We start from the raw sequence: 6,601 nt of genomic DNA, 5'->3' as shown, positions 1-6,601 counted from the left end.
CCATCACGGGTCACATGTAGAAAATGCAACGATTTGTGGACCGCTTGCTGAAGCTTAATGTGAACTTCCTCGAGGAGCTAGCAATAGATATTATTTTGCACTCCTTACCTTCATGTTCCGCATGACATACCACATGAACAAGGAAGAGGTCACTCTCAGCAAACTTCAAGGACTCTTAAAGATCGTGGAAAGTGGTCTTAAGGGTAAGACGGTTGTTACTACTCCTACTCCTACCAACTCCGCCCCTGTCTTGGCAATCGGGAAAGGACGAGGGAAGAAGAGAAAGAGTTCTTTGAAGGGTACCAAGGTTAGGACCCTTGATGGCTCTTCTTCAAGTGGAACCAATAAAGGTTTCATCACTCCTTCTTCTGACCCAAAAGAGGCTGACTGCTTCTATTGCCATGAAAAGGCACATTGGAAGCGGAAGTGCCCAAAGTACCAGCAAGATGTGAAGGATGGGAAAGTTAAACCCAACCATGCAGGTATTTACACTATCTTATCTAATAACTCACCCCATTCTAATTCTTGGGTCCTTGATACCGGTTGTGGTATTCATATTTGTTCTGATTTACAGGGACTAAGAAGATGTGAGAATGTGGAGTAAGGAAGAAGAAACTTGATCATGGGAAACAGGAAAGCTTCACCTGTCACCAAGATTGGAGTTTATACTTTATCGCTAAGTAGTGGGTTTAGTTTAGATTTGAATAAATGTTGTTATTCACCAGAAATGGCAAGAAATATTATTTCCTTTCATGCATTGTATAAACAAGGTTTCACCTTTTCATTTGATAATGAAGTTGGTTCGATTAATGCTTTCTTTAATACTAGTCTTTATTTTAAAGCATTACCTTGTGATGGCGTGTATGAAACTTTATATGTTGTAGATAACTTACGAAATGATGCTTTGTGTATTGATTCTCCTAATAATAGTAACTTGGATAAAGCATCACTATGACATTGTTGGCTTGGACATATAAGCAAGAAACGCGTAGGCCAACTCCAAAAGGATGGAGTCTTGGAGTCATTTGACCTAAAGTCTGATGATAGTTGCGAATCATGCTTACTTGGAAAAATGATAAAGTCACCCTTCACAGGTTCATGTGAGAGGGGTGAAGGTTTGTTGGACCTTGTACACACGGATGTGTGTGGACCATTCAAACATGCCACAAGGGATGCTAATTGTTATTATTTGACTTTTACTAATGATTACAGTAGATATGGATATGTCTACTTAATCAAGCATAAGTCAGAGACTTTCGAAAGGTTTATGGAATTTAAACAGAAAGTCGAGAATCAATTGGGCAGGAACATTAAGATTCTTCGATCCAATCGAGGTGGTGAGTATCTTAGTTCAGAGTTCCTCGACTATCTTAGGGAATGTGGGATTGTCTCACAATTGACACCTCCCAGGACACTGCAGTTGAATGGTGTGGTTGAGAGGCATAATCGAACCTTGTTGGATATGGTTCATTCCATGATGAGTCAAGCTTCTCTACCAATCTCATTCTGGGGGTAAGCCATGGAGACTGCCGCCCATATTCTTAATCTAGTCCCTACAAAGAAAGTTGCCAAAACTCCTCACGAGATGTGGACTGGTAAAGTACCTAAACTAAAACACATCAAGATTTGGGGTTGCGAGGCCTTTGTGAGGCGCGAGTCTCATGATAAGCTAGAACCCCTAAGCGAGAGGTGTATTTTCATCGGCTACCCACAAAGATCCTTTTGTTACCTCTTCTACAAACCTAGTGATAATGTGGTCTTTGTAGCGAGAAGAGGAGTCTTTCGAGAGATAGAATTTATAAGCTAAGGAGAAAGTGGGAGGCAAATTGACCTTGAAAAACTTCAAGAGTTAAGTGGTGAAGGAACTTCAAACTCTAGCCCTCAACTTGAGGAGGAAACTCCTGTTGAGCCAATTGACGATTATGTACCTCTGAGGCGTTCCACGAGATTTAGGAATGCACCTGAGCATTACTATGGTTTCCATATTACTGCGGAAGGTGAGACACTTATTAGTGATGAGACACTAGTAGGTGTGGATGAACCTAACAGCCACGCAGAAGCCATGGCAGGCCCCGAGTCTGCGAAATGGAAAGAGGCTATGGATAGTGATATACAATCCATGTATGACAATCAAGTTTGGAACTTGGTTGAAAATGTACCAGGTCGTAAGACTGTAGGGTGCAAATGAATCTTCAAGAAGAAGACTGACATGGATGGTAATCTACACACTTATAAGGCTCGACTGGTTGCAAAGGGCTTCTCTCAAATTCCAGGAGTGGATTATGATGAGACTTTTTCTCCAGTAGACAAGATTTAGTCTATTAGGGTTATGTTAGCCATAGCTGCATTTCATGACTATGAAATTTGGCAAATGGATGTCAAAACCGCTTTCCTTAATGGAAAGTTGACTGAAGATGTTTACATGAGTCAGCTAGAAGGTTTTGTCAGCAATGAGTACCCTAATAGAGTGTGTAAGCTGGAGAAAGACATTTATGGATTAAAGCAAGCACCTCGCAGATGGAATCTTTTCTTTGATGAAAAGGTCAAGGAATTTGGCTTTTCGAGGAGTGAAGATGAATCTTGTGTTTATGTCAAGGCTGGTGAGAGTATAGTTAGCTTTTTGGTATTGTGTGTGGATGACATACTACTCATAGGAAATGACATCCCAACTCTGTCGGAAGTTAAGTCCTGGCTTGGGAAGTGTTTCTCTATGAAGGACCTAGGAGAAGTTGCCTATATTCTAGGGATAAGAATTTTGAGAAATCGGAGTAAACGACTAATTGGACTTAGTCAAAGTACATACTTGGACAAGATGTTGAAGAGATTTAACATGCAGAACTCCAAGAAAGGAGATTTACCCATCCAGAGTAACGTTAGATTGAGTAAGACACAAAGCCCAAGTACCGAGGCTGAGATAGCAGAAATGAGTCAAGTACCTTATGCTTCAGCAGTAGGCTCGATCATGTATGCTATGGCGTGTACTCAAACTGATGTAGCCTTTGCCTTGAGCATGGTTAGCAGGTATCAGGGGAATCCTGGAAAGGCACACTGGACTGCGGTAAAGAATATCCTCAAGTACCTACGGAGGACTAAGGACTGGGTCCTTACCCTCGGCGGGAGTGATGACTTGAGAGTTGTAGGGTATAGTGATGCTAGTTTCCAGACTGATAGGGATAATTTCCGCTCTCAGTTGGGCTGGGTCTTTACCTTAAACGGAGGAGCAATTACTTGGAAGAGTTCCAAGCAGGAGACAGTGGTTGATTACACTTGTGAATCAGAGTATATAACAGCAAGCGAGGCAGCAAAGGAGGAAATATGGCTAAAGAACTTCATTGGAGACCTTGGAGTTGTACCAGCTATAAAGGAGCCCATGGAAATTTTCTATGATAGTGAAAGTGCGGTTGCCTTAGCCAAGGAACTAAGGGATCACGGGAGATCTAGGCACATCGACAGAAAATATCATTTTATCAGATATCGCATAGAAGAAGCAATCCTCGTGGTAAAGAGGGTATCATCAGATGAGAACCCAACAGATCCCCTCACGAAGGGACTGAGTAGGGTTAAGCATCTCCAGCATGCTCGGAGCATAGGGCTGAAGGATGATATAAGTTTTAGTAGTTATATAAATTATGAAATTTGTAAAGTGTAATTGACATTTGATGATGAGAAAAAGTTGTGTTTATTTATGAGTAAAGTGTTACTATCTTTTGTCAATCGTTTACTATAATTTCTTTTGCATATTTTGACTTCCAGAATAATTTTGTTTGGAATATCATATTATTCAAACCTCCACTGTCGGTCATATGTCGAAAGTAGGTATGAATCAAGACTGCCATGATTGGTTGCAGAGGTCTAAGGTGTTGGACATGGCTACAACAATCATGAGTGCTCATAAGTTCTGAGCATTAGACACAACCCACGCTCACTGGAATCACTTCATGGAATTTATCTCGAGTGATCGTGAGACCGTAATATCATATAAGTCTTCAAACCTAGAGACATGATTTGTTACTTACGAGTTGGTTATGCATTGACTGTACGAAAACGCATTGGTAAATCGATGTTATAAAACGTGGTTTTGTGTATATTTCAATGAGTGGTAGAACAAACAGATGAGTCGAAGTTTATCTGTTCCTTCTTGGATTAGAAGCTGATATCTGGGCCCCTCGATGATTTTGTTTTAACCTATGTACCAGGCCCGGTCAGAACTAAGTTGGTGTGTTCAATTAAGTTCTTTGTCAAACAAATCGGAAATCGGGAAACAAACTACTAGACAATAAGTAAGACATTGTTCCATGTATTTTTCCGGCTGATATCTAGAACAGAGGATTATATGATCACTTATCTTAAATGGCGTATCAACATCTTCTCGGTTCCAAGAGACCTTGAAAGAGCTACGATTGTCGATCGGTTCCTGAAGTATTGCAGTTATAGTTATTAGACTTATCCAAGTGGGAGACTGTTCGATAAGGTGTCTAAGTCCATAACTATTTCTGGTAAATACTTGACCCAACCCGGCATGGTCCATTTGGGTTGCATGGCACCATGCAATTGGATAAACTAAATGAGAGAAATAACACATATGGTTTATTAATATATTATAAGTTCTAATATAGTAATAATATTATTTAATTAGTTATGATCAAGAATTAATTTAGAATTAATTAAGTGATCAAAAGGATAACTAATTAAATATATGGGTAGATTATATAAATCTTCCATTGCTTATATAGTGGGCTAAAAGGCTCCATGGATTATCAAGTTGGGTTCCACCCATAGGATGCTCCATGGATGCTCCATGGAGTTGACCCATGGATTGAGAAATGAAGAGTCATGTTACATTAGGGTTTTACCTAATGCAACACACTATATAAGGACCATGTCTCTCCCCAAAATCGACTACACAAGAGAAACAAGAGGGCTTGGCCGATTTTGAGTGTGTTAGAGTATTCTCTCAAGTTTATACTTTGCATTTGGTGTTGTGTGAAGCATTTGAGGCATCACACTTGAGGTGCTAGGCTCACAAGGTTTCAAGGAACACTTTCAACAACAAATTATGTAATTCTATGTATTATTTAATTTAGAATTGTTCACCATGTATGCTAGATAGGATCAAAGCCTTGGAAATCAACTTTGCATGATAATTAGACAAACATAGATCCAAGGTTATTAGGGTTGCATGTACACTTAGGAAGTGTTAAAATGCTCAAAACCCAACACTAACTAGCTTCAACTAACTAGTAAACGAATATGCTAAGTTACATATTATAGGAACTATGTAATTTCAGAAGGTCAGGTTTTAACTCTATTGTGCAGCTCCTTTTTAAGTCCAACCTTTGTAGTGTGAGACCTCTCATTTGAAGAATCATCTAGTTATAGTGATATGTGATGGTATTCATGAACTAGTTATAGGAAGTTAGTAGGACTTCCTTCGGCAACTAATGGCGGAGAGTGGTATGGAGTTTACCTTAGGAAAACCTAAGATGAGATCTATGTTGGGAGCCTTATCTATGACGGATGGTTTTACGGATATAGAGTAACATATTTGAGTCAAAGAAATTATAGAGGAAAGTACGGATATATGTGGAAGGTACTATAGGCCCATACTACTAGAAGTAGAGGATCCGTAGTTGATTCAAGGAGAGCCACAATTAAATCAGGGAGCTTGTAGAATTGTGATTCCTCTGATATATATTTCATTGTGTGTGTTCTGATTCTTTATATGGTCTATTCTCAGTATGGTGGTATTGCAGGGCAGACATATTGGCAGTTCTAGTGCCAGGGAGGGTTCAAGCTCAGGATCTGGAACTGGGCAGCTCGATGACTAGACTAGGGAGTTTCTCTCGTCAGAAATTACTTGTAGCATTCTTGACCAAATTATTGTGATCTTCGGCTCGGTCAAAGAGGGTATCCTGGAGGTTTTGGAGGAGTGATTAAGCTTATTTCGTTATTATACTATGGCATTAGCAGGAATTCCATCTTTAACATTCTGGGAGTTCCAGGCTTCTGGAGCTACGAATTATCATGGCGTGAAGGACCCCATTGCGAGTAGGCGTTGTTTAGCGGATGTTGCTAATGCTATCTGCACCAGTCGTTGTCCCGAGGGGGACAAGGTTAGATTAGCTTCCTATCTTTTGAAGGACAGGGCATGAGACTGGTGGGAGGAGGTAGGTCGTGTACTGGGTAATGATGTGGTTTATGTGATTTCATGGAATGATTTCTTGACTCGATTCTAAGCTAAGTTTGTACCAGTGATCGAGGTGTAGCAGTTGGCGCTAGAGTTCCAGAATCTGCGCCAAACTAAGGAGATGACGGCTATGATCACCGTGATATTTAGGGAGAGTGCACTTTTAGTTCCACAGTATGTGGCGGATGAGGAGATGAAGAAGGCTCGATATCATGTGTAACGCTCGGGTTTCAGAGCTAAGCATTTTTGTCAATGTAATAGTCTAGGTCAACTCTTGTAACTCTTTTTTGAAGTAATAAAGATGAAATATTTGAGTATTATGTGATTTATGTGTATTTACGTGCTTATTATTTAATTATACATGTATAATTAACAAAGAATAAAAATAAGCGTCAAAATTAAAGGTGGTCGAAA

Source organism: Lactuca saligna, chromosome 7 (genome assembly GCF_052625555.1).
Source record: "Lactuca saligna cultivar CGN05327 chromosome 7, ASM5262555v1, whole genome shotgun sequence".
NCBI lineage: Eukaryota > Viridiplantae > Streptophyta > Magnoliopsida > Asterales > Asteraceae > Lactuca > Lactuca saligna.
The sequence above is the reverse complement of the archived record's forward strand: the minus strand, read 5'-3'. Positions refer to the sequence as shown.